The sequence below is a fragment of the Hesperophylax consimilis genome, unplaced genomic scaffold (genome assembly GCF_061612785.1).
Source record: "Hesperophylax consimilis isolate HC1 unplaced genomic scaffold, BYU_Hcon_1.0 scaffold_189, whole genome shotgun sequence".
Lineage (NCBI taxonomy): Eukaryota > Metazoa > Arthropoda > Insecta > Trichoptera > Limnephilidae > Hesperophylax > Hesperophylax consimilis.
This window is the reverse complement of record NW_028301402.1, coordinates 15,001-25,000: the sequence shown is the minus strand read 5'-3', so window position 1 is coordinate 25,000 and position 10,000 is coordinate 15,001. Positions and strand designations below refer to the sequence as shown.

Here is a 10,000-nt window from a genome sequence, read left to right as displayed (position 1 = left end):
GTTAGGTTAGGTTAGGTTAGGTTAGGTTAGGTTAGGTTAGGTTAGGTTAGGTTAAGTTAGGTTTGGTTAGGTTAGGTTAGGTTAGGTTTGGTTAGGTTAGGTTAGGTTAGGTTGGGTTAGGTTGGTTAGGTTAGGTTAGGTTAGGTTAGGTTAGGTTAGGTTAGGTTAGGTTAGGTTAGGTTAGGTTAGGTTAGGTTAGGTTAGGTTAGGTTAGGTTAGGTCAGGTCAGGTTAGGTGCGATTACAATTTTTGCAAATAGATAAATTGACAAAAATTTTTGCCATTAAAATTTATGCCAATAAAATTTTCTGCCAATAAAATTTGATGCCAATAAAATTTGATGCCAATAAAATTTTCTGCCAATATAATTTTATGCCAATAAAATTTTAGGCCAATAAAATTTTCTGCCAATAAAATTTGATGCCAATAAAATCTTCTGCCAATATAATTTTATGCCAATAAAAATTTTTTGCCAATACTTATTAGCAAAAAATTGATCTTTGTCAATGGAATTTAAATTTAAAAAAGTAAAATAAATACAAAACAATACAAGAACAACACGTCAACTCAACAGAGATCAAATGGGAAAATAATTCACCGACTCCAGATATTTTCATATCGGAGGGTTCGGCTCGGTAGAACTCCTAACGGGGCCTATAAATAAATCCTACAGATCCCTCAACATAAACATTTAAAAAAATCTTTTGTTATCCTACATGTATTCAAAATGACCGACTTTTGCATCTTTATATATAAATTTTTTGATAGATCTAATACGCCTAAATTTTTAATAAGAGAGCTAGGTATAATGCCGGTAGCCGAAATAACGAATGGTAATATTTTTATAGTCTGAGAATGCCAAATTCTTTTTTTCTCATTTCCTAAATCTGTGTATTTTCTTATTTTTTCACTAACAGATTTTTGAATATTACAGGAATTCGGAATAGCGACATCGATGATATAAGTTATTTTTAAAAATTTTGTCATGTAAAACTATATCGGTTCTATTATGACTAATCGCTCGATCTGTTAGTTATATATTTAGTTAGTTATGTTAGTTATTTATTATTATTATTATTATATCTATGTTAAGTTTTTATTTTTATTTGAAATATGTTCTTATTGTGTAAATTTGAAATAACTACGTACCTCTGTATTAAGTTTTTTTAAACTCACCGGGAACGGTCGGTCGGTATCATCGATTAAATGAAATAATTTAAAATTTCCAAAATGCGAATACGAAAGTAAGTGACGAGAGTAAATTTATTTACCGAGACCGAGCGCCTTGTGCCCGGTTTCGCGAGCCGCCCGAGGCCCGACGGCCCGGCCGCCTGCGCGCCTTCGAGGGGTCGGAGCGGGCGCATCGCGCTCGGCGCCGTCCCGAGCGAGAACGCGACCCGGCACAGCTTTGTGCCCGCCGAGTGTGGCGGGCTCTCGATGCACGGCGTTCGCAAACTGCGGCGGCCTATCGGTCGTGTCGGCGGTGTTATTTGCGAGAAACTACGTGACGCCCGCTTCTGCGCGGCGTTCGCGCTCATGTTTTGACTCTGGAGTTCCGCGCGAGCAGAATTTTCAAAAGCAAAGGCGGAGGATTTTATCCCCGTCTCACTGTTGCCTCGCCAAAGGCGTGCGCTTTCGGTGTACACGTTTTACGAATGGGAATTATAAATCGGACGATAGCGTCGTCGCGGGTGCGGTCTCTCTCTCTCGGGCGGGAGCCGTCCTACGCGCGCTTTCTTCGTTTGAAGCAAAAATTTTCCCGCGGAGCTTTCGTCTAGCGACGGTCGCCGAGCGGGAGAATATAGCGGTACGCATAATGAGCGTGACTCGTGCGGGTGACTCCGTCGCGTGTTCTTTAACGCCGTGTTGTCCGCGCCCTCTACGCGAGGGCGGGCCTCTGTCGTTCGGAGGATTAAAAACCCTCCGACGGTGGTGCAGCTCCCTGGTTGATCCTGCCAGTAATCATATGCTTGTCTCAAAGACTAAGCCATGCAAGTCTCAGTAAAAGCCGAATTAAGGTGAAACCGCGAATGGCTCAATATATCAGTTTTGGTTCCTTAGATCGTACACGGTTACTTGGATAACTGTGGCAATTCTAGAGCTAATACATGCAAACGAGGTTCTGACCGGTAACGGGAGGAATGCTTTTATTAGATCAAAAACCAATCGGCGGCGGGGTTCGCGCCCCGTCCGTCGCCATTCGAGATGACTCTAGATAACTTTGAGCTGATCGCACGGTCTAGCACCGGCGACGCATCTTTCAAATGTCTGCCTTATCAACTGTCGATGGTAGTTTATGCGACTACCATGGTTGTCACGGGTAACGGGGAATCAGGGTTCGATTCCGGAGAGGGAGCCTGAGAAACGGCTACCACATCCACGGAAGGCAGCAGGCGCGCAAATTACCCACTCCCGGCACGGGGAGGTAGTGACGAAAAATAACGATACGGGACTCGTCCGAGGCCTCGTGATCGGAATGATTACACTTTAAATCCTTTAATGAGGATCCATTGGAGGGCAAGTCTGGTGCCAGCAGCCGCGGTAATTCCAGCTCCAATAGCATATACTAAAGTTGTTGCGGTTAAAAAGCTCGTAGTTGAAATTGTGTCCTGCGGTGTCGGTCTACCGAATGCGGTACGACAGGCACGTCTGCGGGGCTTCTCGCCGGTGCGTCCACCGCCGGCGTGTGTCGGTCGGCCTCACGGTCGGCCGCGCACCGAGGCGGGCCGTCGCGGCTGTTTACTTTGAACAAATTAGAGTGCTCAAAGCGGGCTAACACTTGCCTGAATATTGTACGCATGGAATAATAGAATAGGACCTCGGTTCTGTTTTGTTGGCTTTCTGATACCAGAGGTAATGATTAATAGGGACGACTGGGGGCATTCGTATTGAGACGTTAGAGGTGAAATTCTTGGATCGTCGCAAGACGGACTAAAGCGAAAGCATTTGCCAAAGGTGTTTTCATTAATCAAGAACGAAAGTTAGAGGTTCGAAGGCGATTAGATACCGCTGTAGTTCTAACCATAAATGATGCCAGCCAGCGATCCGCCGAAGTTTCATAATTTTAACCCGGTGGGCAGCTCCCGGGAAACCAAAGCTTTCGGGCTCCGGGGGGAGTATGGTTGCAAAGCTGAAACTTAAAGGAATTGACGGAAGGGCACCACCAGGAGTGGAGCCTGCGGCTTAATTCGACTCAACACGGGAAAACTCACCAGGCCCGGACACTGGAAGGATTGACGGATTAACAGCTCTTTCTCGATTCGGTGGGTGGTGGTGCATGGCCGCTCTTAGTTGGTGGAGCGATTTGTCAGGTTAATTCCGGTAACGAACGTAACTCTAGCCTATTAAATAGACGTGCAACCGGTATCACGAGGGTCCGTGTGCGCGCGGCTTCGGCGTTCGCGCGTCGGGGTCGTGCGTTTCGCGGTCTTCACTACCGGCGTACAATGAAAATCTTCTTAGAGGGACCGGCGGTATATATAGCCGCACGAGATTGAGCAATAGCAGGTCTGTGATGCCCTTAGATGTCCTGGGCCGCACGCGCGCTACACTGAAGGGATCAGCGTGTCCTCCTTGGCCTAACGGCCCGGGTAACCCGATGAAACCCCTTCGTGATAGGGATTGGGGTTTGCAATTCTCCCCCATGAACGAGGAATTCCTAGTAAAAGCGAGTCACCAGCTCGCGTTGATTGCGTCCCTGCCCTTTGTACACACCGCCCGTCGCTACTACCGATGGATGATTTGGTGAGGTCTTCGGACTGGTGCGCGGAAGCTCTCACGGGCATCCGACGCGTCGGAAAGTTTGACCGAATTTGATCATTTAGAGGAAGTAAAAGTCGTAACAAGGTTTCCGTAGGTGAACCTGCGGAAGGATCATTTCCTGTGTTTAATGTTTGTGCTTTCCATGATATGAAATATTATTATGAAACAAAACATATTATACATATAAACCATAATCGAACGAATGCTAAATTACTGCGTCGGAGATCGCCCTAGGGCGCCGATGCGAACCGAGAACCGCCGGCGTCGAGCGGAGGAGGGCTCCGTCCTCTATCCGCTCGTCCGGTGAAATTTTACCCGTCGCCGTGAAGGCGGCGGTACAAAATTAATCTTTTTGTCGAATGGAATTATAAACATTTCGAAAACGCAAACCAAATTGTAAAAACCGAAAACTAAAACGTATCTATTTATGTTTGTTTTATCATTATTACCCTGAACGGCGGATCACTCGGCTCGTGGGTCGATGAAGAACGCAGCTAAATGCGCGTCAGAGTGTGAACTGCAGGACACATGAGCATCGACATTTCGAACGCACATTGCGGTCCGAGCAAGACGTAGTTTGTCGACGGACCACTCCTGTTTGAGGGTCGCGCACACAATGCGACCAGACTGTTCTCTCGCCCCCGTCCTCGGACGGGGGCGCGCAGAGCGAGCGTTGCCGGCGTCGCCGGGGCCCGCGCGCGTCGTCTCCTCGGAGACGCGCGCCGGGACCTCGGCGTCCGGTTAAATTTGACGAAGTGCTCTCTCGATGCGCGCGATTTCCGCTTGCGTTATACCAAACGCGGAGGAACGCGTGCGAGCCTTGAGCTAGCGACGACGCTGAAAACTGGGCAGTCTACCGCGCGAGCGGTCGGCTGTCCGGGGCGATCTTCGCGCTCTCGGCCGCGCGCACCTCCGCGGACGCTCGTCGGTTTCGCGCCCGCTTGACAGAGTCTGCACGGGCGAGAATACGCGCACACTGTTGCTTTGCGTACTTCTCGAATTTATAAAATTTTTGTTGTCGACCTCAAATCAGGAGAGATCACCCGCCGAACTTAAGCATATCAGTAAGCGGAGGAAAAGAAACTAACGAGGATTCCCCGAGTAGCGGCGAGCGAAACGGGAAGAGCCCAGCGCTGAATCCTGCGGCCCCGGCGGGCCGCCGGGAAATGTAGCGTTCGGGAGGAGAGTTATACATACACGCGCGGTCATTAGTCACGGCTGCCTGTCCAAGTTCATCTTGAACGGGGCCCGCTTACCCGCAGAGGGTGCCAGGCCCGTGGTGACGGTAGCCGGCCGCGACGGTCTCTCTCCCTAGAGTCGGGTTGCTTGAGAGTGCAGCCCTAAGTGGGTGGTAAACTCCATCTAAGGCTAAATACTACCACGAGACCGATAGCGAACAAGTACCGTGAGGGAAAGTTGAAAAGAACTTTGAAGAGAGAGTTAAAGAGTACGTGAAACCGTTCAGGGGTAAACCTGTGGAACTCAAACGAGCGAACGGGGAGATTCATCGTGTCTTCCGTCGGGGCTCGCGCCTCGCGCAAACCTTCGCCTTCGGCTTTCGGGTCGGGGCGGTGGGTGCGCGGGTGCGCCGTCAGGCTCCCGGAGCGCGTGCACTTCTCCCTTAGTATAACACCGCGACCCGTCGCGCCGCGGTCGAATGCGCCGTGCGGTTGACCCGTCTCGCTCTGCGAGGCGGAGCCGCGGTGTCCACGGCCGCGGCGTACATTACGCAGCGACGGTAGAGAACGAGGATCGCGTCCGCCCCTCGCGGGCGTCCGTCGCGCTGCAGCGGCGTCCTTCGCGTGGCCCCCGGCGTCTAGTGCGTCGCGGGTGTCGCGCGTCGGGTGTCCGTCGTTAGCGGCGCGCTCTCGGACGGGACGCGTCCCGGTCGGCGGTGGTTTTGTTTTGGGCACTCACAGGACCCGTCTTGAAACACGGACCAAGGAGTCTAGCATGTGCGCGAGTCATTGGGAACACTGATAAACCCAGAGGCGAAATGAAAGTGAAAGGCCGGCCTCGAGCCGGTCGCAGGGAAGATGCGCGGGCGTCGTCAGACGCCCCGCCGCATTCCCGAGGCGTTTCGAGAAAGCCCCCGTGCGATTATCGAGACGCACTGAGAGCGTACACGCTGGGACCCGAAAGATGGTGAACTATGCCTGGTCAGGTCGAAGTCAGGGGAAACCCTGATGGAGGACCGAAGCGATTCTGACGTGCAAATCGATCGTCCGAACTGGGTATAGGGGCGAAAGACTAATCGAACTATCTAATAGCTGGTTCCATCCGAAGTTTCCCTCAGGATAGCTGGCGCTCGAGAAACATGACGGTTTTCGGACCGCCATTCGCACAGTCTCATCCGGTAAAGCGAATGATTAGAGGCATTGGGGCCGAAATGGCCTCAACCTATTCTCAAACTTTAAATGGGTGAGATCTCCTTCTTGCTCGAAGATGAAGTAGGAGCTCGGATGGGAGTGCCAAGTGGGCCAATTTTGGTAAGCAGAACTGGCGCTGTGGGATGAACCAAACGTCGAGTTAAGGCGCCCAATGAACGCTCATCGGATACCATAAAAGGCGTTGGTCGCTCAGGACAGCAGGACGGTGGCCATGGAAGTCGGAATCCGCTAAGGAGTGTGTAACAACTCACCTGCCGAAGCAACCAGCCCTGAAAATGGATGGCGCTGTAGCGTTCAGCCTATACTCGACCGTTGCAGGCAAGCGGGGCGTTCGTGCGGCTCCGGCCGTGCGATCGTTTTGAAGCCGCAACGAGTAGGATGGCCGCGGCGGTGTGCGCAGAAGGGTCTGGGCGTGAGCCCGCCTGGAGCCTCCGTCGGCGCAGATCTTGGTGGTAGTAGCAAATACTCAAGCGAGGTCCTTGAGGGCTGATGTGGAGAAGGGTTTCGCGTTAACAGCCGTTGCACGCGAGTTAGTCGATCCTAAGCCCTAGGAGAAATCCGATGTTGATGATGGTGTAAAGTTATACGATTTTACTAAAGATTGTTTTCTTAAAAGTACACCCGTCGGGCGAAAGGGAATCCGGTTGCAGTTCCGGAACCCGGCTGCGGAACCGTCTTAAAAATCGTTCCCTCGCAAGAGAGTTCGTCGGGGTAACCCAAAGTGGCCTGAAGACGCCGACGGGAGATCCGGAGAGAGTTATCTTTTCTGCCTGAGCGTTCGAGCGCCCTGGAATCCCATAGCGGGGAGATAGGGCTCGGGACGCGAAGAGCATCGCCGATGCGGCGGTGTCCGGATCGGCCCCTCGGACCTTGAAAATTCAGGTGAGGGATACGCGGAGATGTCGCGCCGGCTCGTACCCATATCCGCAGCAGGTCTCCAAGGTGAAGAGCCTCTAGCCGATAGAATAATGTAGGTAAGGGAAGTCGGCAAGTTGGATCCGTAACTTCGGGATAAGGATTGGCTCTGAGGGCCGTGGCGTGTCGGGCCTGGTCGGGAAGAGGTCATCGGCCGAGACGTGGAAGCCGGGCGGGGTCTCCCCGCGTGGTGCCCTCGGGTGCCGCGCGGGTGTGGATCTCCGTCACCCGGCGCCTCGCCTTGGCCTCCCCTCGGATCTTCCTCGCTGTGTGGTGCCGGCGTGTTCGCGCACGCTCGGTTACCTGTACGGCCGCCGGACGACGGTCAACTCAGAACTGGCACGGACAAGGGGAATCCGACTGTCTAATTAAAACAAAGCATTGCGATGGCCCTCGCGGGTGTTGACGCAATGTGATTTCTGCCCAGTGCTCTGAATGTCAATGTGAAGAAATTCAATTAAGCGCGGGTAAACGGCGGGAGTAACTATGACTCTCTCTTATGGGGATCGATGTGCAACCACCTCCTCGTGGTGATTCCTGGGTAGCGAAGCTTCGGCCTAGCGAGCTAAGAGTTGCACGTCCCACTATGGCGTTAGCCGGGACAAGTTTGGGGGCCGATCTAAGATCGACTTCAATATATTCTCTGCCCACCGAGGTACACCCCCTAGGGGATTGTACCCGGTGGGCTTTTCCATGCAAAAATTTTTTTCTTTACCTCTTTGGCATCATGTCTAAACTACGTTGGCTCTACCCCCCCGGCTTCAAAATTTCTTTAATGCTTCGATCCGCTAAACTCAGCCGAGGGGGCGACATCTGGGAGACGGTTCATTTCGAACACACCCAGACTTAGGTGGTTCCCCAACTGTGGAGCCGCACAGTAGAAAAACGGCTCACCCTGAATAACACTTGACAGGGGGTCCTCAAGGCTAGGGGTGCCCCTTCTGGGCACCCCGAACCAACAGCCGAGCACAACCGATGGTGGGGACCTTAAATGATGTGATCAGGCTCCGCGGGGGGGTGCGGGTGGTGCCAACCGCCTGCATGTCCCCCAAAACTCTCAAGCATGAATACGCCAATACAAAGCCTCGGACCGACTTCGGAGGGGTCCACTGACCCCTCCACGTGCTTGAACCCGCCTGATGGGAGGGGCGCACCGCCGCCCCCCGATCAACCGACTATACCACCACCGACGATGACTGTAGGAGGTTTCGCTTGTTCGCTCTGTCCACGGTCTTTCGAGACTAAAACAGGGTTAGGTGTCCACATGAGAAGGAAACACCCTGAGGCACACAATGCTGCCATTATCGTGGACAGAACGAAGAAGCGATACACGGACGAGGAGCTAGGGATGTGGATGGAGGCAGAGGCCCGTATAACAGTGGAGGGCTTCGAGGGAGACAAATTTGCAGAACTTGCTCTAAACAGGCGGCCGGACCTTGGAAGGACGGCTGAAGCTATTAAGAGCCTTAAAACAAAGAAGCCTGCATACAGGGAGGGCTTAGCCCGCCGTATCGCTGAACTCGAGCTCGCTAAGGAAGTCGAAGGAGTCGAGGAGGGAGCGGCCGCGAGCGCGGCCCCCCTAGATGTCTCCGTCGAGGCCCCAAACGAACCGATAGCGCCCACGTTACCATCTGTAATGGGCTTTAGCTACGAAGAGCTACAAACATGGGCACGGGCCGAAGCCTCCATCATTTTAACAGGCGGGACGCGTGCGGTCAACTTGGTCCTTGCGAGGATGCATCCTCGGTTGGGAAGAACTGGCGCCGATCTCAGAAGGCTAAGGATTAGCCCCTACTATAAAAGAGAACTAGCGACCATTCTTGCCGGGGATGCCTCCTCGACGGACACTGTTGACCGTGACGCCCCGATCGCGCTTGCCCAAGAGCGCAGTGACGTCTGGCTCCACTTGGACGCTCTGCGCGTCGATCTTGCGGACCATCAAGGTTATGAGAGCCTTAGGCTCAGAGACCTTATTACCAAAGCTCTGGGCGGAGAGGACGTCGAGGCCGATTTCACAGATTGGCTTCTGACTGCCTTCCCGCCCCCCGAGCGGAGGTCCGCAAGACGACGCGCCGAACCGGACCAGACAGTTACAGTTAGTAGAAGCAGGAAGGCTGAGAGGCGGTTGGAACGAAGGCGTATATACCGCAAGATTCAGGGCCAATGGCGTAGGAACCCCGGTGTGATAGCGAGGAAAATACTCTCAGGGCAATCACTTGAAGAGAATAATAACAACGGGCCGGACTTGGATGCCTTTGTGGAGACTTGGGCACCAATTTTTGGTGAACCAAGCCTTCCATTCACTGACACCCAAGCCCGACCCCCCATAAGAGAGAGTCTGGGATCCCTTATGAACGATAGGATCTCGGACTCTGAAGCCCACCTTGCTAGAACCCAGGTTTCTACTGCGCCCGGCCCCGATGGTATTACGGCCCGGCAGTGGGGGAAGACCCCGCCCTGCATCGTTCTAGCCGTTCTCAACCTCCTGCTTCTCGTAGGCAAACCACCTAAAATCCTGACCTCCGCTCGGACGGTGTTTTTACCTAAAACGGACAAACCAAGCCCACGACCTGTGGAATACAGACCGATCACGGTACAAAGCGTCATACTAAGACAATTCCACAAGGTCCTGGCCAGACGTCTCGAGCGCGCAGACATCGTGGACCCCAGGCAACGCGCGTTTCGCCGGGCCGATGGCCTGGCTGAAAACATGTATATCATGCAAACCGCGCTGTGGGCTACTAAGACCCACACAAAAAGCCTTCATATGGCGGTCCTCGATGTCGCGAAGGCCTTTGACTCAGTATCACACCCAGCTCTTTTGGCCGCCCTTGTACAGGTGGGCTGTCCTGCCTCATTCGTGAGGTATGTCAGCTCGCTTTATGAGGGCGCGTCAACGGAGCTGGAGGTCAGAGGTCGGCGTTCGGGGCGTC

The 10,000-nt window shown here is 53.0% G+C and overlaps 2 non-coding genes and 1 pseudogene across 2 annotated transcripts; all 3 read left to right on the top strand.

Annotated features, from left to right (window-relative positions):
* Positions 1-1,939: 1,939 nt before the first annotated feature.
* On the top strand, positions 1,940-3,879 carry LOC149408560 (small subunit ribosomal RNA). Its single transcript, XR_016305510.1, has one exon. It is a non-coding gene; the product is annotated as a small subunit ribosomal RNA (ribosomal RNA).
* Positions 3,880-4,208: 329 nt separating this feature from the next.
* On the top strand, positions 4,209-4,370 carry LOC149408559 (5.8S ribosomal RNA). Its single transcript, XR_016305507.1, has one exon. It is a non-coding gene; the product is annotated as a 5.8S ribosomal RNA (ribosomal RNA).
* A 411-nt stretch (positions 4,371-4,781) lies between these two features.
* LOC149408558 (large subunit ribosomal RNA) overlaps positions 4,782-10,000 on the top strand; it is an 8,355-nt pseudogene continuing 3,136 nt past the window's right edge.